The 27696-nt window shown below is 36.7% G+C and overlaps 1 protein-coding gene across 4 annotated transcripts in view; it reads left to right on the top strand.

Moving 5' to 3' along the window:
• Positions 1-27696, top strand: part of MACROD2 (mono-ADP ribosylhydrolase 2) — a 2007046-nt gene that overhangs the window by 1099252 nt on the left and 880098 nt on the right. The window lies entirely within an intron of this gene.

Here is a 27696-nt window from a genome sequence, read left to right as displayed (position 1 = left end):
CCTGATTCCAGGTTTCCCTAATCTTGGCTCATTAGACCATAATGAGGGAAGAATAATTTATATCAATGAGCACAGAAATTTATCTTTCCTGGCACTCAGAGCAAAGTAGCATTATTTATAACTTAGAGGCATGCAGGTGTGTTCCCCTAGGCATCTCTTTCCATCAATATTTTAGGAGACTTCCTGGTTTGCTTTGGGGGAAAACTAGAGACATCTGGGGTTCTGTAGTATGGTTGATACTTTTATCATCAGTTGTTCATATAGCCTTAATTTATACATTTATTCATTCAGCACTCAGAATCTGACATGGAGGGAGGTAAAATTAATGGTATATTTAGGAGGTGTTAACTGTAAGGCTATGTCTTAAACATAGATATCTTTTCACTGGTGTCAGTTCTATTAACACAGGTAGACAGATACCTGAAGGAATAGATACAATTAAAATATCATCATGGGGGCAACCCGGGTAGCTCAGTGGTTTAGCGCTGCCTTCAGCCCAGGGTGTGATCCTGGAGACCTGGGATCAAGTCCCGTGTCGGCTCCCTGCATGGAGCCTGCTTCTCCCTCTCTCTCTCTCTCTCTCTCTCTCTCTCTCTCTCTGTGTGTCTCTCATGAATAAATAAATAAAATCTTTAAAAAAAGATATCATCATGGGCTACATTGTAAATGCATTGTTTTCGATTGGAAACTTTACTTGGTTTATTTGTCATAAAATCATAGCTACTTTTGTACAAACTACCTCATCTCCTTACATTTTCATTCCCATCACTATCCACAGAGGTGCTTTGTTGCATTTCTCACCTTGATCAGACCACATAGAAGGGTGACAAGATCCCAGGACTTTAGAATATACACATACCACTTATGATAAGTAAAAGGAAAAAGCAACAGCAACAACATAAACAGTGAATTTCGAACTTGTTTCATAGTAATTCTACATTATTGTTCCTCAGCAATTGAATATTGGATCTAATTCACAATATTGCACCCAGATATCATTCCTGGGTTATTTTCCCCCTAGGTCCCAAAATTACAACATATACTCAAATAAAAATTTTTTTTGAGAAAATGATCTTTTGTGTAGAAATGAGGGCAGAGAGTAAAACTGCTTGGTCTCCAGCAAAATGGCTAAATTGGCCACATTGATTAGGACCCAGAGAGTGAGCATCACCCATGGTAACAGGCTTATGGTATTCCCAATTACATCTGGAATAAAAAATTCTTATTTTATTTTACCACCAAAAGTTAAAGTGCACACCTTCCCATGGAGCTGCTACCTAGAACAAAAGGAGGGCAACTCATCAAATAGCTATGTAGTCACCACAGAGACCTCAGTCCACCATGACTTAAAGGAAATAATGGCAAACTCACATGTCTGCCAGAAGCCAGGTAACATAAGCAGGCCGGGTGTTGAGGCAGTGGGGAGTGGTGGGTTAGCATTACAGAACACTAGAGAACCCAGGCCCTATCTAGAAGAATCAGATGCTATTCAGTCTGAGTCATTCAGAACAGATGACTAAAAAACAAAACAACTGCCCCAAACCATCAAAACTGCTTTCCCATTAAATAGTTATTTGCAACAACAAATTCAACTTTTTATGATACTTGTGGCCCAACACTGCCTGAACCAAATAGAACACTCTAAGGAACAGGTTGGGACCATGTGTTGGCTACCTCTGCTATATGATACTTTAACTCTGAAAATAAGCTAGGGGAACAATTGCATCTTCAGAAGAAATACTGTGGTTGGTTCCTTCCTTCATGGATTTGTGGATCTGACTCATGTCATTCCCCCCAAAAGGAATGACCTCCTTCACCAACCTTCCTCTCCATTTCCACCCATTGCCATTGTCCCTGGCCAGCTGCAGTAGTCAGAATAAACAACTGCTGTAACAAACAACCCCAGATTCTCAGTTTCTTAGCACAACAAAGGTTTCTTTCACATTTATACAAAGACTAATAAGCATATTCCTAGTTGGGTGACTCTGCCATAAGCAGTAAACTCAGAGATGTAGGAAACATGTGCTTCTACCATCTGCAATCTTCCATTTCCAATCATAGGGACAGAAGAATGACGGTATGGAAGACTAAATAGGATGTTTCATGGCCAGGCATGAAAGTGGACTTCATGGCTTTCATCCACATTGGCCAGCACCCAGTCACCTGATCCCACCCAGATGTGAACACTCCCGAAGAATGTAGTCTTCTTGAGTCCTCAGGAGGAAAATATCATATGAGTTTTCAAGGGCCAGCTTAAAAACCTAAGTGATCTGTGAATACTCCCTCATAATACTAATTAGAAACAAGTTTGCCCATTCACCCAGTTAACATATGTTTAAAGTATATGTGCCAACTATACAGTAGACAGTGGAGACACAATGATAAGGTACCCTCCATATCTTTCTCCTGAAAGCTAATGCTGTCAGTAAAAAGACAGACATTCAAACAACTGTATGTTGTTGAACTATATGATGGCGGCTATAATGGGCTACTAAAAACAGTGGGGGCAGAGTTGAATTAGTGCTCTTTACTATATGGAGCTTGACACTTGGTTGATTATTTGCACATCTTATCCTACTATCCTTCAAAATCCTTGAGAACGTAGATTATGCCTTATTCATCTTTGTATCCTCCCTACCACCTAGCATCTAGGGAATTCCCATAAACATTTCTCAAATTGATGAATGAATAAGTTTCTGATAAGGATGGTGTAAGCATTAAAAACAAAACAAAACAAAACAAAAAACCGAATGGTGTAAGCACAGACTCCTGATTTGAGGAGAAAAAAAAAAATAGTCTTCATCAGTTTTTACCAATTTAAGCTTTTGGTGTATGATAATATAATAATATAATGTTCTTTTGAATTCTTTTCTTTGTGTCTCCCCCAAATTTCTATAGTGGCTCATTGATGTCCAAATAGATTATCATCAAAGAATTCACAACATTTAGCCTTAAATTACAGTTTCCTGACTGTGTAACAAATGTTGATTTCATTTAAGCAACACACTGTATCATTTATCTGGGCTAAAGTGGATCAGATTAGATTTCAAGGCAATTATGTCATATCCTTGGCAAGTATAGTCATTATTAGCTTAGGAATTGTTTAAAATAAGTCAGTTTCAAATACCTACTACCTATTATTAAATTTACTATGTAATTTATTTATAAATGTAATAATTTAGATGTCCTGATAACGAAGTTAAAATTACCTAGTCCCTCCTTCCCTTTTATTTATTGAGCTATTCAGTAGAGGCAAAAGAAACCTCAGCTTCAAAACTGTGGACCAGATGCCATTCTCAGGCTTAGTTCAGAATCTGCAATCTGTTGTTCGCTAAATGACTCTTGTTCTAACACCAATACCAGAAGGAAATGAGTTTCTACCATTTATCATTAAGTTTCAAAGTGGCCATTCAACTTCTGTTGGAAATTTAGGGGAGAAAAGTTTAGGAATGTGGTATCATATATCACTCACTCATAAGAAATGACTCCTTGTTTGCCAGACTGGGAATGAAATTTGGAACCATTCATATCAGCAGAAGACTGGGGTGTGTGTGTGTGTGTGTTTGCAGATGGATGGAAAGTGAACATAAACCAAGAACAATGGAGTCTTTGCCTGGAGAACTCCCTTTGTGCTGAACATGGAGTAAAAGCACCTTTTTTTTTTTTTTTTTCTGGAGCCCCCTGAAATTTTGTCTACTTAGTCTCTACCTATATACTGCTTCACAGGTTTTCAGGAGCTGCTTTGTGTGTGACTCTCTACCTAAATTTGCAAGTTATTTGTGCCATTTGCTCTTTCCCTTCCCCCAGTGTATTAGGCAGTCAGCAGACACAGACTAATGCCCCTGTTCTATACGTCTGCATTTATGAGCTTACCATTCAGGTAGCACCAGATTCTAGATAACCTTCCTATCCAGTGATCTGGACTCTACTTTCCTCTCTTAATGAATATTTTTAAATCTTAGCATATGTGAGTCTTGTCTTCCTAGTTAAATTTAAGGCTTCACACAGCAGGAATCATATACTGTATTTCTTTTGGACTTAGTAGAGCAGTAACCTATATAAGAGATACAGAATAAGTATAAATAAGTTTGTAAGTGGTTTCTGCACTTATATTACGATAAATGTGTGAATGCTTTATCAAGGGTTGTTAATCTAGTATGTCAGGGTCCAGGGTTTGATATCAGGGAACCATGAAGTGAAATTGGAAGAAAAACCTTTATTATTCATTAACTTATAACTGAAATTTAGTATGTCCTTGATGATGAATGTAGGCCTCAAACCAAAAGGCCTGACACTTGGCCACCCATAGAAATTGTAGGTATGCATTATCACATTGTATTTATGGCAGATATCTCAAAAATCTCATTTATATTCATCACTGCTTCGAATTTACCTTGGGTATTAGAACTGCGACTAGATTTTGTTATTTTGTTGACTAATAATGCCATATATATAGCATTTCACAAAATTTAAACGTTTTTATTTATATTTTTTGAGAAGCATTTTTTAATGTAATTAGTTTCCTTGGTAATCCTATGTATTTTATATTATTCACTTGAAAATATTACTGTGAGAAGAGTCCACAGATCTCTCAGACTGGCAGAGGAGCTAGTGGTATGCATAATGGTTGAGATTTCCTGCTTTCGACCTAACTGACACAAGAAGTAATGTTGCTTTGGGGTCTGGTGGACTTGATTTTAAATCCTATACTGTGTGACTTTTGGCAAATTACATTGCATCTCTGTGAATATATGAGATGGTTCTCAGCTGTGAATTCTGTGATCTTTGCAATCAGGCAGATTAGAACACACTTTATGCCAAAGACAGTGAATGTAGAAAGCACTCAAAGCCACACACAAGGGGATCCCTGGGTGGCGCAGCGGTTTGGCGCCTGCCTTTGGCCCAGGGCGCGATCCTGGAGACCCGGGATCGAATCCCACGTCGGGCTCCTGGTGCATGGAGCCTGCTTCTCCCTCTGCCTGTGTGCACCTCTGCCTCTCTCTCTCTCTCTCTCTCTGTGCGACTATCATAAATAAATAAAAATTAAAAAAAAAAAGCCACACACATAAAAAAGTAGAATAGGCTTGGCAGTATAAATCACTTTTTAAATGGTTTAGATAAATTCCTTGTCTGATATATCTATTTTGGATCAACTAGATTTTGGCCAGGAGGCAAGGAGGCATGTGTGCATACCCAACATTTAGGTCTATTGGACAATAAGACAATACTCACCCATAACATGTTACTGGGAACTATTTCAGTGGACCCTGGAGCACTTCACAATGAAAACCAGCAGTTTTTTCATGGACATTCAGTCCAGTAAGGGAGGAAATTAGCCATATATTCCATCACTGCCTTTGATTGAACTCTGATGATGTTTCTGAAAAGGAACATTAAAAACTGAGACCTCTGGGGACAGACATACTGTAATTATTTTTATAAATACTTAGCATTTTTATCATAATCATTAATTACATTTCTCCTTTAAGGGTTTATCATAATCTCTGAGCCTGCTATTTTTTCATTTGTCTCATAATTATCCATGAGTAAGCAGTTTGTTCTGTGTTCTCAGAAATTGATTATTCAATGTTTGGTTCTTTTTTCTCTTCTTTTTTATTTATTTATTTTTTTTCACCACAAGGGAGATTGAAAAAGATTGCTTTTTTCTTTCTTTTTTTATTTTCTCTCTAATTTTCTTTTTAAAATTATCCCAGCTTTCTACCTCATCCATTCCCTCCACACTGATATATTAGATGTTTTCATATACTTGATGGTGGGATTTTTATAAAAGTCAGCATATCAATCTAGGAAAAGAACATTCAGTGATAACTTGAGGACTTTGGTTGGATATTTAGACACATTTTTGCATAAAGCCTTCACCTTCTTAAATAAGCTTTCCCAGTCTGATTTTATCTAAGTTGTCTAGTAGGTTGGCTTGTGCTGGAGAAAGCACAGCTGATCCCTTGCTTTCCTAGTGTAAAACTAAATGAGGAATGACCCTCAAAGTAATTCTGTATCAAAACTTCTGCTACCCTCTCCCATGTTGTAAAGAAGTCTGGTTTGAATGAAATAGCAGACCAAATAGAAAACTTCTACTTTGTGCTGAAATAATAAAGTATCTGTGAAGGTATGTGTTCAAACTCTTCTATCTCCAGACTCGCATAGCATGTTTAGCATATTAACCTATTAGAGTTAACTGATTTTGATGGAGTTTTAGATTCTAGTATATGGAAAAGGCCCTCTGTTTATTGTGCTGAAAGATTCCAGTGAAGCCATACTATTTGTTGGATATAGCACTGTTCACCTCATGTGCAAGCCCATATTCTTCTTTTCATACTTTTCATAGATGTGCTTTTCTCATTGTAAGCCCAGGTCATAAGATGATGCCTCAAGTGCATTGCAAGAACATTTATTACTCTGTGAGACTTGGGTGATGAAAACTCTCTGTGATTGGAGTGTGATTCTTTAAAAAGCTGTCATCTATGACAATGACCTTATTTATAAGACACTGTCCCTAAGGGAATATGGGGTTTTTGACCTTGAAATGCATGTAGCAAACCTGTTTGGCAATTTGTAATTTTTCCCCTCAAACAGTCAGAACTTATCCTAGTTTTTTTTTTTTTGGGGGGGGGGGAGCTACATTTAGCCTTGTATAGTAAACTAGAACTCAGCTAAAGTTAGATGAACTCCAAGTGGAAATGAATTTCACTGTCATTTATTAATAAATGTCATAGATGTCACTGCTCTTTATCAAATATTTCTAGCTTCCCACCTTTTATCCAGATGATAAGATTGCATTTTTCTATCCTCTTTTAGCTTCAGTATGGTCACATGATTTGATTTGGCCAATTAAATATGAGCAGAAGTGATGTATTTTACTCCAGTGTTAAGCAATAATGCATGATTTACCATGTGCCCTTCGTCTTGAAAAGGTCATATGACAAACCTCCCCAACTTGGAGCCTCCATCAGCCTGAGTCCCTGAGTGACTACGATGGACAAGCCCTTTTGCTGACCCCTATTGAACATGTAGCATGAGAGACAAATACACTTTTATAGTATTAAGCCACTCAGATTTGAGGTTATTATCGCAGCATAACCTACTCCCTATGACTGATAGAGCACAACTCTGTGTGTGTATGTGTGTGTGTGTGTGCACATGTAGTATTCTTTTGAAATATTTGCCCTTAATCTCTGATGTCAGGAAAAAATAGTCACTTCTGCTTTTTTGGTAACAGTGGCAGTATTTGCCTTCATTCCTTTTTTAAAAAAATTATTGTTATTAAAGTGGAGTTGACATGCAATGTCATCCTTCATTAATAGCAAAGGCCATCCTCTGTGAGGAGAGGTGTCACCTTAACTACTCCACAGTCCTCATGTGGGAAATACCCTAGGAGTTAGCCAAGCAGCCAGCTACAAACACAGAACCTGACCTCCAGGAAGTGTGCACAACCAAAGGCAGCTTTCTGCCCTCTCTCTAGTCCTGTTCCCCAACATTTAGGGACAGATATGTTCAATCAGCAAATACATATTGAATGCCTGCATGCCAGCCGTTATTTTGGCCGCTGATGAAAACAAAGCAGAAAACAAATCAAATGACTGGCATCCACCCTAGACCAGCTGAATCTGAGTCTCTAGTGGTAGGACCCAAGTATTGTCATTTTCTAAAGCTACTGAGAAGAGTTTAATATGCACTTGGAAGTGAGAAAAGCTGGCTCATCACTTTGGATTTATCCTTAACTTGCCTCCAGTTTGCGATCCAAGTCTGACTATGCAGAACTACTTTTCTCTCTGTACTGCTCTCCAGTTCTTTATATCCTTTTGTATGATATTTATCCTCACATAACTGACCATATTCTATTGTAATTCTTCCTATACACATCTGTGTATATATAAAAATATAAATGTGTAATATATATGTAAAAATGTACATATACATATCTAAATGTGTGTATATGTTTGTGTGTGTTTGTGTCTAAACACATCACACTGCAGAGGACTACCTGGGGAAGCACCAGAGTCAGACACAAGGCAGAAGTATGTGTTTACATTATATGTATGAATGTACATGTGTATATGACTTTATATATGTGTATGTAATACATATCTACGTATATATGTGTGTATGTATATACACAAGGGAGGAGGGATGGCTAAATGAATAAGAGAATTTTTCTGAGAAGAAAAAAAACGGAATTTGGGAAATCCAGTATGAGGAATTTCACTTGTGGTTTTGTTTATTTCCCCTGGTTTCCCTTGGTTAACTCAGCAGATTTTTCTAATGACATCATAACCTTTATTATGACTTTATTCTGAAAGAGGCCATTTACCATTCCTAAGTATTTTTCAACTCATTGAAACTAAAATATCTTTCCTTTTGACAACCCCCAGCAAGCTGCACTTTGGTCAGTCTGGGATATGAGGACTCAGTAGGTGAGGGAAAGTGTATAAAGTAGACTATAAATTTTTCCTGGTATTCAAGAAAAAACTTAAGGGCTCACACCCTTCAGGATAAAGTGCATGGTCCTCCCATCTGGTACATTAGTCATGTGGGCGTAGTGAATGAGAAAGATGAAATTCAGGGGACCTGAGATCATTACAGGGGTATCTCACTAGGATAAAATTTTTCCAACTGTAGAACCTCCTGGCCTGATCCTATTGAAGAAGAGGAGATAAATTGCTCTCTTTTGAAGGTGCATTAACCTTAGGTTCATTTAATGAATTACCTCTCCCAGTGCACTAACAGATACCCTGAGGCCTAAGATGAAAAATGTCCTCTTTTCGCACAGAAAGGCTCAAAGAGGTATCACTTCCTTCTTTCTCTTTCACTTGTGTTGACTTTCATTTTTTATCCTCTTGTCATATGTATTTAAAATAAAACTATAATACACTCTCGGTTTAAAAATAAAAATGGGAAATCTAGAAACTAACAAGGACAGTATGTGTTTCTTATTTTAAGTAGATTTTCTTAACTTAATTTCTGTCTCATTTTTCTCCTTCTGGCATTTTATAATGCAAGCTACTTACTGTTCAGGATTCTCCTAGAGATCTGAAGGCGAGTGGGGATGGTTCACAAGGAAGTAGATACTGTGAGGCTGTGATTGAGTGACCCAGAGGTGAGCTCGGGGGTCGTTCCACATTCTTAGACCCTTCTCTGTAGGGGCCATTGAACTGAATGCTCTTCCCCTTCCTCCTCTGTAGAATTCCCTCTATGTTTTTTTCCATACATTCATTTAGCAACTATTTATAAACAATAAGCGGTCTTCATTTGTATTTGCCTGCAAGCAGAACTGGAGATAAGAATTTGCAAGGGTTTTAAAGTGTAGGTTTTATTACTGTTCAGGTGGGTAAGATTGCTGACAGATCAGATCATTGCCTTTGAAAAGCTAGTTTGTTACTTGCGGTTCCAGATAGGAGGGGGCGCACCATGCCATATAGGGCCACACAGGGGAGCACCAAGGTTGGTCATGAAGTGGGGGCAAGGGGAAAGCATGCTCATGAGCCTTTATTGTGGGTTCTGTGGAAAAGGCAAGACAAAGCAGGGTAATCGGGCTCATGATGAGCCCGTTTGAGTAATGTTAGTGGCTTTGGGCAGGGAGTGTTTCTAGTTGTCTAGTCTTTCTCTGACCCTGGAATGATTAAATCAGAGGAATGCTGTTTCCTGGAGTGTAAGAGTCAGATAGAGGAGGTGGTTCAAGAGTACAGGCTCTGACTCTGTTGGTTTATGTATAACATAAACCATGGTCCTGTGCAGGTCATTTGCTACCTTTTGTGAATCGGGAAGGGATGCTACCCCTGGGAAGGATGGTGTCTCCCCAGGCAGCAAGACCCCACATGTCAGAGCATCAAGAATACAGAAAACAGCACCATGTAGTTAATATAGGGTGCAAATTGTTTATTTGGGAAGGGACACCGGAATACAGAGTGAAATGAAAGGAAAGGAATCATTGAAACAGGGACTCACTTCCACTGGTGGTAGTGGTGGGGGGTGTTATCTGAACACATGTGTAAAATGCACCTTAGAATGGTCCCTACACAGAACATGAAGCAGAAACATTTACTCACTAATTCCCAGGCCCCAGTAGTTGAGGGTTGACTCGGGACATTCCTATCTGCACCCTTCCAGGAGGAGCTTTCACACACAGGCTGAGTACATGGCCAGAGCTTCAGGGGACATCCTGAGACAGAAAAGCTGAGAGCCCTGCAAGTGTTTGTACTGGGAAGTTGGGAAACCTCAGCTGCTGTTGTAGTCAAGAGGTGGGCCAGAGGTACAATCAACACTGTGCTGCACCCCAAAAGCTCTTTGAGATGTGAACCCTGTCAGTACATCAAGGATTAAAGCCGCTGTACACAAAGTCACCTCACACAGACACATGGCAGGGCAGAAGCCATCCACCCGTCCAAAGAGAACATCCTCGGTCAATCAGAGGTATTTTTTGTCAGCTATGGAAAGAGAGAAAAAGGAGCATAAATGAGGTTAATGTAGGTTAATGCAGAGCGCTGTCTAGGGGAGATGAAGCTCTGGCCCAAGGACTGTATGGGAAGAGGGAATATCTCCCTGTTGGAGATGAAATCTCTCCTGATTTATGAAGAATTTAACTCACAAAATGATCTCTCCTTCTTCATACCCCATTCCTCCTTCTTGGTTCTCACTACTCCTTCTCTTCCCCGCCTTCTCTTTCTGCCCTCATTTCTGCCTTTCATGCCTTTCCTCCCCACCTTCCTCATCCTTCTTTTCTGCCTCCTCTCTGTTCATCACTCACTGTACATATACCTTGAGTCATCTTCTGGGCTCACCTTCCAGAGCTGCCAGGAAACCCTGACATAAGGACAGGAATCTATGAATTACATTTGAACTAACAACCTTTTCATAACTTGCACAAGAACCAGCTCAAAACAGCATCAAATGTTTCTGGTCAAGCTGCTGTTCCTTTCTGGTTGGCTTCTCTGAAATTGTCCAGTGAGAATGACCTAGGTCTTAACAGATTCATGGAAGAGAAAAGAGAGGAAGAGAGCGAGACCCACATGCCCCTGTCAGTTCCAGTCTACCTGGCACTGCTTAGTTTGAAGCCCAGGTGAATGGGCTTCAAACTAAGAAGCCTCCAGTACCAGGTGTCCTGCTAATAATCAGGAATCCCATTATCACTGAGCCATAAACTGAATTATTAGTGACATACATCCTGGATTATTCTGTCTGCTTCTCACTCCATACATCCAGGCACTGACACTTAATTATGTTGTCCCACAGTAGATCAAGTTTTACAGCAGCAACAAAAGATTAAAACTGTTTTATATTGGGGACATTTAGAGGATAAACAGCAGAGGGTTCTAGGAGGGAACTGTAGTCAGCTGTGTGGCCATCTGGGAGAAAACCATTCAAGTGCTATTAATATTTAAAAACCTTTTAGATTTTTATAGTTTGCAACGCTCCCAACAAACTGGTTTCTAACTCCACGGTGAATTTTTGGTGTCAAAACACAATGCTATGCTATTTTAGAGTCTTTATTAATAGGGACAGAACCCACACCCTGTGTGCTGTCTGAGTGGCCTGGCTGGAAGCCAGTGTGGTTGAAGAAGCAGATTAGTTTTGAGTTGAGCATAATAAGTCCACTGGACACCAGCAAACTCTGAGTGTACTTACTTGTTTAGTTATTGCCCATCTGCTCTCTGTTCTCTCCTTTCTTTTTGTCTCTCTGTCTTGTCATCTTTGTGTCTCTGAATCCACAGATATTAGAATTAGAATATTCGAATATTACTCTCGTTTTTGTTCTTCCAAAATCCTTGCAAAATTAACTCAAGTCTACAGAGCCGTAATTGTTTCTGCCTAAGCAGTTCTTTTGGCCTATTGTATCCAGATAGGCTTCGGAGAAAAGAATGGAAGGTGATAAATGGTGGTGAGAAGTGGGAGTGAATGGTACATAATATGACCTGCCGTCATGCACCTTGGCTCCCACACCCAACTTGTCATCGCCCAGCACACTGTCTCTCCTCCATTCCTTTCATCTCACAGCCCTCCCTGGAGGGATGGTAGATGGAGACACACCATCCAACATCTGCAGTGAAAAGCAATATTAGGTAGTAGTAGAGTCTCTGGCAGCAATCAGATGGCAGTGTTGAATCTTTCCAAGCTTCAGTTGGGGGGTGGGGGTGGAAATGTTTACATTATGGAAGTGTATAAGAAACCAGCAAGATAATAAAACAAAAATAATTTTGTCAACCAGAAAGTGTTAAGCACATCAGAGGGTATATTAATAATTTACTGAGGACACTCATGATGCAATTTTGTGCATTCTCTACCTTGATTCTTATTTATGTGATATTATTCTTGACTTTTTACTTTGAAATAACTTCTCACTTACAGAAAAGCTGTAAAAATAATACAAACATCTCCAGCAAACTCTTCACTGATTTCCTAACTGCTCTCTTTATCTTTTTTAGTCATCCCGTCATTTATCAATAATATTTGTAATTATTAATTTCCAAATTACTTGAGAGAAATTTGCACACATGGTTCCCATTACCCTTAGATACTTTGGGACACATTTCCTACTATATAACATAGTACCATGGAATTGATGTTGGAAACTAACGGTGACTAAGTAGTTATCAAATCTTTGACCCTTATAAAAATATTAATAAGTATTCCCCTAATTTCCTTTGCAGTGGAAAAAAAGCAACGACAAACCAGTCTCTGGTCCACAACCCAATCCAGGGTTGTGTATATTTAGCTGGCATGTCCTGTTAGCCTCCTTCAATCTGTAGTAGTTTCTCAGCTTTTCTTCTTTCTTCTTCTTTCATGATCTTGATATTTTTAAGATTACCGACCAATTATTTTGTGAGGTGTCTCTAATTTGGACTTCTGTGATGTTGAAGGATAATTTTCAAAAGGCTGAAAATACAACGTACAAATATAACATGAACACATAGCAAAGATTTCATTTAACTTGTCAATTAATGAGGAAACTAGGGAATGTTAATTTGAGTCTAAAGACCATATGAGAAGCTAGGTCTGTATAGCAATTTTACAAGAGAGGTTAGAATAAGATTTCTGGCCTATTATGGCACCTCAACCATGATCTTTGAGATTGTTCATTTCACTGAAGAGAATTTGCAACTCTACTAGACAAAAATCTAAAATTTTGCATCAAAGTGTTATAAAAAAGTCCAATTAATATTAAGCTAAACTCAGTACTGCACTGTAAGAACACACTTTAACCTATTTCCAAGTTTGGGATATGTTTTATAATAATGGGTTTTAGGTTCTTTCATTGCTAACCAGGACTGTTTAGAAGGAAAACTGTGAAGAAGGCACAGTTGTACACTTAGAATCAAAACACCAGCCCTATAAGTATTCCTCTACCTACCCCAAGGTGCCTGAGTCCTGTCCACACAGGTCTGACACCGTCAGAGACAGTTTAGGAGATGAAGGACTTAGGCCTTGCCAGATTTATATTTCCAATGTTTTGAGGAATCTGGCAAAGACTAAGCAAACTTGAGGTCTTCAGGACTCAAGTATGCCAAGAGCACATTTTTAGGTAACTTGACAGGCAGGTAGAAGTGCTGCCCAGGCACCTCACACATGTGAGTGTTTCATTCACTGTCACAAATTCCATCTTGATTTGCATGACTTCCTATTTCTGGTCTGGCTCCTCTCAGGTACTTTGGTGAATAGTCTTCCCTGTTCTTTTATTTTAAGTAATCTTTTTTAAAGAAGTATTCTGCTATTGTCTTCATTTAGCTCACCAGTTATCTGTGAAAGATTTTTTGCCCAAAATTTTGTTTTTGAAAATAGACCCCAAAAGAAGGAAACTGATTTCCTATATTAGAAACCAAGAGAATACTCTTAAATATTGTTTAAAATAAAAATTATTTATGTATATAAAACTTCAGATTTTTAGAGTTTGAACACTATTATTTGGAACTTATTGTTCATTACTGTGTTGCCATTAGAAAATAATGAAATATTTAAAATGTACATTATATTTTTGTTGTATTGATAGAGACAAGTTTATTTATGTTAAGGGCAGAGGAGCAAGATTACCCATAAAACCCCTGAATCAATCACCTGAAACCAAGTTTCATATATTATAAATTTAATATATATCAGTTCCTCTAAATTAATGTTCTTTCTTAAAACCCTCTAAATCCCTATGTAATCAATCTGGTAGCTTTTCTAAATCTATTGTTTCTGCAATTATTTTAGAATACACAATTTACAAAGTTTAAGATAATTCTTTTAATTATAAAATTATAATCTTCACAGACAAGTCAGTTTCAAGTGAATTTATTTATTAGAAGTCACAGGAGGAAAAAAAAAAGGCAAAAAATTGGCCATAAACTCATTGCCCAGAGATAATTGCCATTAACATTTTGGAATTTGACATTTTCTTCTACTTTTTTTTCTATTTATTTATGTTTGTAAATACCAGAGATGGTAGCATATATAATAGAATGTCTTCATGTTTTCAGTAAAACATTGTATCATCAGTATTTTCTTGTGTAATTAAACTTTCTCACAATTGCTATTTAATGCTGGTATAATATTCCTTTTGGTTAATGTACCATAATTTATTTAGCTATTCCTCTATTGTTGGCAATTTATTTTTTCCCAATTTATAGACTTTCAGAAGTTTAGGAATCTGTTGGAGACCAGCATATCTAAGATTTTTTTTAAAGATTTTATTTATTTATTTTTGCAGGAGAGAGAGAGCGAGCGAGCATGCACACACACATACACAAGTGAGGGGGATGCAGAAGGAGAATTAGGCTCCCCACTAAGCATGGAGCCAGATGTGGGGCTTGATCCCAGAACCCTGGGATCATGACTTGAGCTGAAGGCAGATGGTTAACTGACTGAGCCACCCAGGCACCCCTATGTAAGATTCTCAATATGTAGTTCCACCAATATCTATGATGGTGCCTATCTCATGAGGCCTTACTGGGTTTGACTTTCATATGTTGCTCAACCTTTTCTATAATTGTTTTAATTTTGTTAAATAATATCTTGGTTGAGTAATCTTTTCAAATATCCAGAAGTGGAATTGCTGAAAAGTAGAGTACTTCTATTTTTATTTTTTTGAGAAATGCCTATACTGTTTTCCACAGTGGCTGCATCAATTTATATTCCCACTAACAGTGCACAAGGGTTCTCTTTTCTCCACATGCTAGCCAGAATTTGTTCTACTTTGTCATTTTGATGGTAGCCATTCTGACAGGTATAAGGTGATACCTCATTTTGATGATTAGTGATGTTGAGCACCTTTCCTGTACCTGTTGGCATCTTTATGTCTTCTTTGGAAAAATATGTATTCAGATCCTCTGCCCATTTTTATTCAAATTATTTTTTTACTATTGAATTATATGGATATTAATCTCTTGTCAAATATATTATTTAAAAATATTTCCTCCCATTCAGTAGTTGCATTTTCATTTTTTCGATGATTATTGCTATTTTAATATTGTTGAAATATTTTAGTTATGCTTGTTTTGTAAAATGAGGATCAAAACAGTTGTTGTAGCATTTATCAGAAAAGGAAGTAGCAAAAAAAGGAAAAGAAAAGAAAAGGAAGTAACTATACCATTGAGTTTCCTGTTGCTATCTGATCTTTATCATTAATATCAAGGGCCAGAAATGTAAAGAACCCCACTGCACCTATTTTGCAATAATGAAGCAGAAAGCCAAGTAGAAAGATACAGTTCTGGAAATGTAACTTGTAACAATGCCAAATCATATTGTAGTTGTTTTATCTTTTAAAATATTTTTAAAGATTTATTTATTTGAGAGAAAGTGTACACGCATGTGAGTGGCGGAGGTCAGGGGGAGGGAAGGGAGAGAGAATCCTCAAGCTGACTCCTCATTGAGCGTGAAGCCTGCCTACAGGGAGTTTGATCCCAGTACTGGGAGATCGTGACCTGAGCCAAAATCCAGAGTCAGCCACTTAACCAACTGAGCTTCCCAGGCACCCTTCATATTGTAGTTGTTTTAAAATCTAAAACACTAAAACATTTATTATAGTAAATCACCACTTAAAAAGTAAGAGAAAAATGTTTTCTTATCAAAAATTTGCCTCCAACTTTATCTTAGACTTTGAAATGTGGCCTTCATAGTTTCAGCTGACTGTATCATTAGTGCACTGGATCATGGGACAGCGTGTTTTTGAAGGAAAAGCCAAGTAAAAATGTTTCATGGTTTCAGATGGCCTTTCCTCCCTTCCCTCTCTGGAGTTCAATAGTGACTGATTTAAATAACGAAACTTAAAGTGCTATTTTGATGACTATATATTCAATAACTTTTGAGGATCGAATTTCCATACTTTTATTTTTCCATCTGGTTTTCTTTGCAGTATCTGACCCTTTCACCCAATTAATATATATATATATATATATATATATATATATATATATTTTTTTTTTTTTTTTTTTTTTTTTTTTCCGGTGGGATAAAGGTGAAAAAAGATCAAAACATTGTTAGTAGTAGGCGCTGGGGTTTGCAGAAACATTTAAGAGACTGTCTCATTCACCAACATGATTGTATCATGTTTAAATTTTTGAATGGCTAAGCAATATGTGCCCATCTCTGAAAGTAAATTTAAAGTATGTATAATTTGCATTGTAAAATTGGCATATGATTTAGAGAGCCTGTGTAACAGAACACTAAATGAAACCATATTAACTAAGGAACCCTAGGTTTCTGCATTTGTTAGCTTTCATTACACTTTATTTAAACTCTATATGCTAAAAAGTTATAAAATGGCACAATGCATAACTTATTTGTACTTCAGAGAATGAAACTATGAGATTTTACTACATGTAGTCTAGCAGGTATTTGTTTAAGCAGCACTTCTCAAACTTTGATGTTTGTAGGAATCCCCTTGAGACTTTGTTAAAATGAAGATTCAGATTCCTTAGTTGTGGGGGAGACTGAGATTCTGCATTTCTTTACCAGCCTTCAGGAGGAGGGGTCACTGCCACTGGTCTGTGGACCACACTTTGAGTAGCAAGGGGTTTAAAACAAATTATTTATTGGGAGTACATAAAGGATTCACTGGAGAGCTCATTGAACAGATTTCTGACACTCTTTCCAGAGATTCTGATTTAGCTGGTCTAGGGTGGGAACCCAAGATTGTACTCCTAACAAGTTCGTAGGTGAGGCTGATGCTGTTGATCTGCTGACCACAATTTGAGTAACTCCAATTCAGAAGTACTCAAACTCTTCTGACATAAAGTAAATTTAATTTTAGTGGGATGAAACATGGCTCAATGGAAAGTCTCTTAGATTATCTAGAAGGGAACTAGGGTTTTGGTACAGGCCTCGTCTATGAGTCTCAGTTCCCTTACTATAAAATGAAACTAATGATTAGTGGTCTACTCCAACATACTTAGCATACAAAGCAGAGGGAGCCCTCTTAATCTGAAACATAAATTTCAATTCCTTTGGACCATGTCTCCCCTAACATTTGGAGGACCCATGACAAGTGGAGACCTCATGAAGTATGGGTCAACATTTTCACATTGTACATCAAGCCAACAAATACATTAGATAATAATCTGAGTTGTTTATTGTTGCAATAAGTTTTTAAGCTGCCATGTGCACATTCAACACTAATTCATGAACATCTCTGAAAACCACAGTATGATATATGAAGAAAATAAAAATGGGTATCTGTTTCTCTTAGGAAACAACACTTCATTATTTTTTTTTTAAAGATTTTATTTATTTATTCATGAGGGAGAGAGACAGAGAGAGAGAGGGAAAGGCAGAGACACAGGCAGAGGGAGAAGCAGGCTCAATGCAGGGAGCCTGACTGGGACTCGACCAGGGTCTCCAGGATCACGCCCTGGGCTGAAGGCGGGGCTAAACCACTGAGGCACCCGGGCTGCCCAACACTTAATTATTTGAGAATCTGTTGCATTCATGCTATTTTGTTATAGGAAGGATTTAACAAGTTAATTATTTTTTCCTTACCTAAACATTTCTGCTAAATCCTCCCTCCACTAGGAAACGATGTGCATTATGATGTTAGTGGTTGCACAATCCATAGTTTTTCATGATATTCAGATATAGTCTTAGTTTGAGATACAGGATAAGAGATGTGGAGAAACATTTCCCTGAGGCCTGAGTAATGTTAACTATGAGATAAGATGTTAAAGTTTATGCCTCACACTCTACAGTACTAAATGCTAAATCTAAAATGATGGAAGTAAACTCTCATGTGTGTTTGTGATATGTGAGGACCTTTAGAGCCCAGGACCAGGAAAGGGGTCTAGGTTTAGGTTTAGGGTGGTACTCTTTTGCTGGTCTTAAAAAAAAAACAACAAACCTGATACCAAAAATAACTGTCACTTGAATATCATTCAAGGTGTTTGATATTTGAGAGAGACATTTGGAAGACCAAACTAATTTATTCATCTAAGTGTCCTAAAATATAAACATATAAAAATTAAAGTACTGAAGTCATATCATTTTAGCTACATGGAGAGAATCTTGTGTCAAAGACATAATCATATGCCCTCTGCTTCTTTGAAGACAATGCCTTTATACAGAATGTTTCTGTATCATGTACACAATTACTATTTAAGACATCCACTATGTCATCCAATATCCCATATATGAAAGTTAAAGTAGTTCTCTTTAAATTAATTTCCAAAATAATTAATTAATTAATTAATTTCCAAGTTAAGAGAAAAGTCGATCATCTTCAGATAAGCTTGTATATGTCTTGCTTTAGCTGCCTGGAAGCTCAGCACTAAATTTAGTATTCAGCTAAAGTATTTGACTTAGCCCAAGGTCTATACATTAATGTTTCTTTCCTTTAGATACCTTTGTTTGAATTGTACTTTTAAGTTCATCTATTTTTTAATATGATTTAAATTCATCAGTTAGCTCAGGAAGAAGCAGCAGCATATGCAAGAGAGGAATGAAATAAATACTTGAGTGACCTATCTTGCAGAGTTTGTAAAATTAAATTGTAAAAATAATATCCATGCTAGAATTTTTTAAGTTATAAAACTTCCTATATTAAAAGGTATTATGATAGTTTATCCACCTCATGACCCAAGATGGCTGCTAGAGTTCCAGCCATCATGAGGTTTGTGTATTTCAGTTCATATAGAAAGAAAAAAGGAATTTAGAAGAGCAACATGGTGTCATTCAATATCTGCAGCTTTTCTGGAGGTTCTATACAACACTTGGTCACATGACCATGTCTATTGACATGACTGCTGGGAAATGTAATATTTTATCCTTGACAACAACAAACTCAACTAAACACTAAGTTCCTGTTACTGAGAGGGGAGATGAGAAAGAGGTAGAGTGGAGCATTTCAATCTCTGCCACAAATTCTTTGCCAGTGGTGAAGTGAGGAGATTTTTAACTTCTCAGTAGAGTAAAACATATGTAATTTTAAATTGTCACAAAATTTTAAAATATCAGATATATTGGATAGATCTGTATTTGAATACTTTCCACATTTTAAACATTCAGATCTTACATCTCAAATTAGCATATTTTTCAACCACAAAGTGAAGAAGATTTTTTAATAAGATGCAGAGAATGACTTCCAAATTGTTCATGGACAATTTGGCTTTGTTTGGGGATTGATTCAATGATTTGTTTTCATAAGTATTGATTTTCTTTCCTGTGTGTTTTATGAAATGAGTGGGGAGGACTGTTGTATTTAGTTCCTATTTTGTTTCTATTTACTCAGAGTGTAGCAGTGGTTGTGGATGTTTCCTTGATTATTTGTATTTTAGACTAACTTTTCAGATGGTAAATTGAGCATGAGAAATATGTTATTAAATTGACTGCATTGCAAAGTGGCATTTGACATTTTTTATTTATAAACACGGTACCTTCTACCGAAAATCCAGGAAATTTTTGACAAAAATGAATTTCCATTAGCTTATGTGTTAAATGCCAGAGCCCATTATTTATATCTGAGATACAGTAATAAACTAAGCTTTTTGCCCAAGGTCAAGTGCATTAAGAGTGAATGTATTTTATGAATAAACATTGTTAAAAATGAACAACTATTATGGAGCAGATTTTCATAATTAATTGAAAAATTTGCAGGTTGACTAGGCATCATCTTTACTCACTGAACTTTTAAACATTCCATATTGAGTTAAAATCCCACTTCTTCTAAAGATATATATACTTGATTTGCCACACAGAGATAGCAGTGGATAGATATTTATTGATTTTAATATGGATTATGAATGGGTGAATATTTGTATGTTTAAATAATATGAAATACTATAGTTGGAGAAAGTCAAGGTTGAGAATGGATTTAATGTCTGTTTTATCAATCAACCATGACATCAACAATCCATTTGCTGCTTTTTCCATCCTCAATAGTAGTTTCACTTTGTTGATTGTAATTTTAGGGGAGGAGGGGAACTACTGGAAATTTCCACTGTCTAAGTTCCTCACTACTATCAGCAAACATCTATCACTGCTGTTTTTAACTCCTCAACTCGTTTTCACAATTTGTTGTCCTGTAAAGTAACAAATGGCTCAAATTTTCTACACACTAATTAAAATTCCATTTCTCATGAATTCCTTAATCGAGTGCAAGTCATTATGTGCTTTGTTGATTCTTAAGTGCAAAGATAATTGCAATGGGCAGCATGAAAAGGGTTTGATTATTGCCTGTCGACTCCTGTGAATTCTAATAGGTCTAATTGCATAGCATCAATTCATCATCTCAGCATCACTTCTTTTTATTATTAGCTCTTCGAATTGTAATGTGGTCATAAAGAAGTGTTGTAGTATATCAGAGCTGACATGGTACCTGGCCTATTGTAATTTTCAGCCCTTACCTTGTGCAACTCTTGAAATTAAAAGTTTATTATGGAGTGCCCTTTTTCTGAAACTAATTTTAAAATCCTCCTGTATGATAAAATGAATACTGTCCAATAATCTGCATATGAATTTGCCTTTGTAATAATTCCATTAAATGACTGCCAAGGCCTTTTTTGCTCAGATTGTTCCTATAAATTCAGAACATAATGTGTTAGTTGGAAAACATTTATTAGGCTTTTTAATGGGAATTCCTGGCGGCATTTCTCAGGGAGTTTCTATACTATAGTGGCTGTTTTAAATGCTCAGGAAAGAAAGGGCTCCCACTGAATAATGATGTGGAATCATCCAGGAGCCCCAATTATGTGAGTAAAGACCACCAAAAACTGCAATGCTAAATGCACTATCATTTGCACTAAGAAACAGAACAGCCCTAGTGTAGAGAAGAAATATAAACCTTTAATCAATCTCCAGATAAATTAATGCTCTATATGTGTGAAGGAGCATATCTAATAATAATGACTTCAAAGTTGGAGACTGACACCCTGTGTAAAGCACAATACTTTAATCATTATTTCTAATAATTTCTAGGATCCTTGTGAATAAAGTATTAGTATGACAATTTTACAGATAAGGCTCAAAATGTCACCCCAAATCACCATATGGTATACGGCAAAGCTGGGATTTAAATACCAAGACAGAAACACCCCCTCCCCCATAATTTATATGCTATTTTCAATACACACTATGGCATGGCTTGGGTGAACTTTGGAGGATAGACTATCATATTGTTAAAGTATGACTCCAAGTCAGCCTAAAAATTAAATAAAATAGATACTTCTATTCCCTTTAGGGTACTGTAGTTAGAAGTGATTATAATCCATTTTAGGAAATGAGTCAACTTCATATTACCATTTTCTGGGAATTAAGCAACTGAAAGTAAGTGTTTCAGTTATTTACTTGCTGTGTAACAAACTATCCCCAAAATGGGTGGAATAAACCAGCGGCTACTTTATTAGGCTTGTGGATTCTATGTGACAGAAATTCAAATGACTTGTCTCTACCACATAATGTGTGTGTCCCTACTGGGAGAGATGTGAATGATTAGAGCCTAGAATCATCTTGAGACTTCTTCATCCACATGTCTGAGATGGAATGACTCACAGAATGGGCTCAGCTGGGATTGTCCATCAGAGTGCCTACACATGTGCCTTTGGATTCTGATAGCATGGCACTGAGTTCCTAGAGAAACATCAAAAAGCAAATATTCCAAGAAACCAAGGCAGAACCTGTAAGACTTCTCACCTTTCCCTGGTACTCCCAAAGCATCATTTCAACACATTTTATTGGCAATGAGCAAGTCACTACCACCACCTGAGATTCATTGAGAAGAGATTTATACTCCAGCTTTTGATGCAGGAGTGACAAAATCACAATCCAGAAGAGCATATGGGATTGAAGATATTGTTGTGGCCATATTCAGATAACATAGCCCACCACAGGGACTGGATGACTTTTGTAGTATTTCATTCTGGGCAATGGAGCAACTTGTAGGGGAATAGTCCCTCAACAGATATAAATTATTATCTTAAACATCCCTCTGGAAACTATCCTAATAAGAAGATAGCTCTTTGCTTTGTGTGTACATATGTGTGATGAAAAGCAAGAATAAAACAATTTAAAAAAAAAGAATAAAACAATTCATTTTTCTGCAGAGCAAATGTTTGGTTTTTTCAAAAGGAATATTAAAATTGTATGGTTTAGATACAAATATTTTATTAAGTTCATGAGTTTATTTCCAAATACAAAGAATTAGAAGAGCAAATGTTGATCCTAAATTTTCTATTATCCTGTGAAATGTGGAATTTCACCTATATATGAATAAATTAAATAAAAAATAAATTACCAGTCATGAATATTCATTACTTATGTTCTACTTTGAAAATCATAGGCTGGAACAGTGACATACATGAAACTATTGCTCACTATGTTATCATACTTTTTAAAATTGAGGTAAAATTTACAGAGAGTGAAATGCAAAAATATTAAATATGTAATTTGGTGAGTTCTGATAATGTATACACACCAGTAAATATGAATACTTCCTTCATGCCAGAAACTTCCCTTGTACCCTAATCTAGTGAATCCCATTTCTCAAAGGTAATCACTGTTCATACTTCTTTCATTATTTGTTAATTTTATATGTTCTTACTACAAATGGTACCACACAGAGAATATATATGTACTCCTTTTTGTCACTTTTCTTCTGTTCAGTATAAAGTCTATGATATTCATCCATGACACCCAGGGAGGGAAAGATGCTTTGCTTCTGCTGGGTGGAGGTGGTATTTTAGGCTTCCTTCTAGGCCTCAGCTAATACCACCCAGCTGTGAAGAAGAGGATTTTCTTATAATGGCTTCCCAGTGAGCCTCCACTGACACAGCAGTGAGGAGGCCCGCGCTGAATGGTACTGAAAGTTCTGGCTTTCCACATGGGCTCTTCTGACGCCACCCTGAGGCAGGTGGAGGTGGAATCCAGGATTCCCACCTGATTTCCATTGACATTAAGGAGAGCACGGAGTTTGTTACCACCAGCCATGGATGAAAATCTTAGCTTCCCACTCACCATCGTCTAATGCCACTTAGGTAAGGAGTACCTCCTTACAGCTGGATGAGGATGGAAATCAAGGCTCCCCATTTGGCCTTTACTGACTGGATAAGGATTGAGCCATTGTTTTATCTGTGGTGCTTATTGGAATAGAGCAGGTATTGTCTTTCTAAGTTACCCTTTTGTGACTTTTTTTTGGCTAGAAAGAACAGACTATTCAGGGGCTCTTTGTTATTTTGGTGGTGGTGGGTTTTGTCTCTTTTTGATATTTCTAGGTTATATCTTCTCCAGCAACCAGTCTAGCATATATGGGGCATAAAGAAAACCCAGAAAACACACCATTATGTCCTTCTTTGGGTCTCAAGACCTGCTTTTTTCTTTCCACTGTACAGTCTTCTTCTATTTGTGTCATGTACAATGGCCAGGATTTTAAGCTACTCTCAGCAGGAGGAATAGGGAGAAGTCCATCTGCTCAATCTTAATTGAGAACTGGATTATCTTTGTTTTTTTTTTTTTTTAAATGTATGTACTTAATACTGGATATTGGTGAGCACTAAAGTTGGGGAAAGATTTAAAAACTTTTGACTTAGAACTGTAGTTGTCACATGATAAACACTCAACAAGGAGCAGGTGTTATTTTCTTTGTGCAATCTCAGTGTCTCTGGAAGCCCAATCTTTTTTTTATAATAAATTTATTTTTTATTGGTGTTCAATTTACCAACATACAGAATAACACCCAGTGCTCATCCCCCCAAGCGCCCCCCTCAGTGCCCGTCACCCATTCACCACCACCCCCCACCCTCCTCCCCTTCCACCACCCGTAGTTCACTTCCCAGAGTTAGGAGTCTTCATGTTCTGTCTCCCTTTCTGATATTTCCCACACATTTCTTCTCCCTTCCTTTATATTCCCTTTCACTATTATTTATAATCCTCAAATGAATGAGAACATGCAATGTTTGTCCTTCTCCGATTGACTTACTTCACTCAGCATAATACCCTCCAGTTCCATCCACGTTGAAGCAAATGGTGGGTATTTGTCATTTCTAATGGCTGAGGAATATTCCATTGTATACATAAACCACATCTTCTTTATCCATTCATCTTTTCCTTTATAATAGAGAGGTAGAGAGGGAGATGTATCCCAGACCCTCACCTCACCACATTAGTGAATACAGGAACTTTCTCAACATGCCTTAAGACACATCACAGAGTTATCTGTTCCTGCCTGTGCCTGAACCTCACTGTACATGCAAATGTATAAACACACATGAAACCTCAGACTTTGATATACTAATGTAGGCAAACAAACCTAGGGTCAAAACATACAGTCTCTGAAAATCTTCCTGGAAGGATGTGGGAAGAGATTGTCAATTCCTAAGAAGTTAGTAACTTTGGCCTGCAAGTGTTTGTTTTGACCAGAGTCGTCTCATGAAAAGATGGTTCTCCATACAGTTTATTTGTAAAGCAAGACATTGTGCTTTATATAGTGAGACTTTGTAATTCTATTCTTGCTGACAGCCCTGCGATCAGCTAGCATAACCACATATAAAGACTTCAGATCTCCTGAAGTATCACAGTAGTTTATCTCTGTCTGTTTGTTATGTATGAGCCTCATATACATTTTAAGCTCTTAGACAATTGACTAGTTTGCACTGAAATGTCCTGGCAGGCTTTGTGAAAAGTGGAAGTGGCACTCAGTCCTTATATTCACAGGAAGTTCTGAATGAGCAAATAGTTCACCTTACAATGTGTTTTGTTCAATTATTGCTGGATTAGGTCAGAGAAGGTCTGTCCTATGGGACATTACTAGAAAACTCTACCTGGGCTGTCCCAGTTGCACTATAAACACCCCTTAAACAGACTACATTTTTTTAGTCTTATTTTAGAGTGCTGTCTTTCATGTTTTTAAAAACATTCATAATATTAATTAACCATTTTAGGTACTCGGACAACCATTTAGTTAATACCATCTATGTATTAACTACACGTACCTAAATTTCCTGGCATGTCCCAACACTATTTTTCCAGTTTATTTTTTGTTTTGTGTTTTTCTTTAAGTGCATAATTCAGTGATTTTGGTATATTCACAGTTATACAATCATTGCTACCACTATCTAATTGTAGAATTTTTTTTATCACCTTAAAAATAAATCCTATACTTATTTAGTAATTACTCACTCGTCGTTCTGCCTACCCCATTCTTGGCAACCACTAATCTACTTTCTATCTAAATGGATTTACCTTTCTATCTATATGGATTTTCTATCTATATGGTTTTGGACATTTCATATAAATGGCATAATACAATGGGTGGCCTTCTGTGACTGATTTCTTTCATTTAGCATAATGTTTTCAAAGTCCATCTCATCTGTGGTGTAGAAAATATTAGTGCTTCATTCCTTTTTATGGCTGGATAGTATTCCTTTGTGGGGTATATATTTGGTTATTCATTTATCAATTGCTAAACATTTGGAATGTTTCCACTCAGGAGCTATTATAAATAATACTGCTCTGGACATTTTTGTACAAGTTTTTTTGTGGACATATGGTTTCTGTTCTTTTGCATAGATACTTAGGAGCAGAATTGCTAAGTCATATGGTAATTCTATATTTAACATTTTGAGGAACTTTCTGCTTTCCAAAGTGGCATTTACATTCCCATCACTATTATATGAGCATTCCAGTTTCTCCAAGACTCATTAATGCTTGTTACTATCTTGATGATAGCCATGGTAATGGCCATGAGATTTTGATTTACATTTCCTTAATGACTAAGGATGTTGAACATCCTTTCATGTACTTATTTATTAGCCATTTGTATGTTTTCTTTCCAACCATTTCTTATCCCTTTTTTGACCTCTCCTTGAATCTATTCAAGATCAAATTACCTACTTAGCTTTTTTCTTCTTCAGTTTGACTTTCTTGTTCCTTGGCTTAACTCTGAAGCATGCTTTCTTCAATTTTTTCTTTCTTCCCACAAGTAGTATGCATGCACTCTAATATTTTTATCATTTAAATAATTTTAATGAAGGCCTCAATTAAAGTCATTAATGTTCTGCTAACGTTTGAGAATGAGATCTTCTTACTACAATATTTGTGCAAAATGTGCTTATCTTTATGGCTTTTTGTGATGATTTATAAGCACTAAAGTAGAGATTAGACAAGAAAACATTTTTGTTTTGTTTTGTTTTGCTTTGCTTTTTTTGATTGTATGAATGGAAACATTTGAAACTATAGATTGTCATTACTGTGACTGGAGCCAGTGAGGAGAATGAACCATATGCTTCCAACAACTGCAACTTTAGCATTATACTAGAACCTAAGTGATGGCTCTGAGAATATCTCATAAATTCCTAGGCAATGGATAGATTCTTAGGCCTTGAGCATACATTTCAAAAGGGACCAATGTTTTCTTCATGAAATTCTATAAATTATTGTGTTTGTATGTCTTATGTGACTTTTTTTGTCTATTTAATAAGAATATTTAAAAAACAAGAGATAGGGACACCTAGGTAGCTCAGTGGTTGAGCGTCTGCCTTTGGCTCAGGATGTGATCCTGATGTTCTGGGATTGAGTCCCATGTTGGGCTCCTTGCATGGAGGCTGCTTCTCCTCCCTCTGCCTGTGTTTCTGCCTCTCTCTCTCTCTCTGTGTCTCTCATAAATAAATAAATAAATAAAATCTTTTTTAAAAAAAGACAAGAAATAACAGAATGTATTTGGTTTAATCTTATAGAAACTTTGATATTGAGCTATCAATAAAATTTTCAATAATAATTCCATTGGAAAAGTTAATTTTGTTTTTCTTTATTCTTTAGGATTTTTTTGTACAGCAGTGTCAAACACATTCTTGCATGTCATTTGCTATAGTAGAGAGAACTAAGATATTAACCTTTCAGAATGAAATAAGCAGTAAAACTTAAAATTCTATCCAAACACTTTACTGTTATTGTCTATTGTGTATTCAAAATGCTGCACAGCAAGAGTATTTTGGAAAATAACTCAGCTGCTTGATGTGTTTCTGCTTTAAACATCTTTGGACAGCTAAGATTATAACAAGGCACAGAAATCTAATGTTTAGGGTAAAAATAAATATCCCTTTTAGATTGATTAGTTTAAATGGGGTTTGTAATAATGTATAATAATAAGGTATCTGAAAACACTTCAAATTTGAATTATTTTTCTGATAAATGTATAATCCATTTTTACTTAAAATGTATAATATTTATAAAAATGTGGCCTAAAATGTGTCTGGTTTGAAACAATATTCTCATCTGTTATATATATATATA

This window comes from Canis lupus, chromosome 24, assembly GCF_011100685.1.
Source record: "Canis lupus familiaris isolate Mischka breed German Shepherd chromosome 24, alternate assembly UU_Cfam_GSD_1.0, whole genome shotgun sequence".
Taxonomy (NCBI): domain Eukaryota; kingdom Metazoa; phylum Chordata; class Mammalia; order Carnivora; family Canidae; genus Canis; species Canis lupus.
Note: the sequence above shows the minus strand (reverse complement) of the source record. Positions and strands in the feature narration are given on the sequence as shown.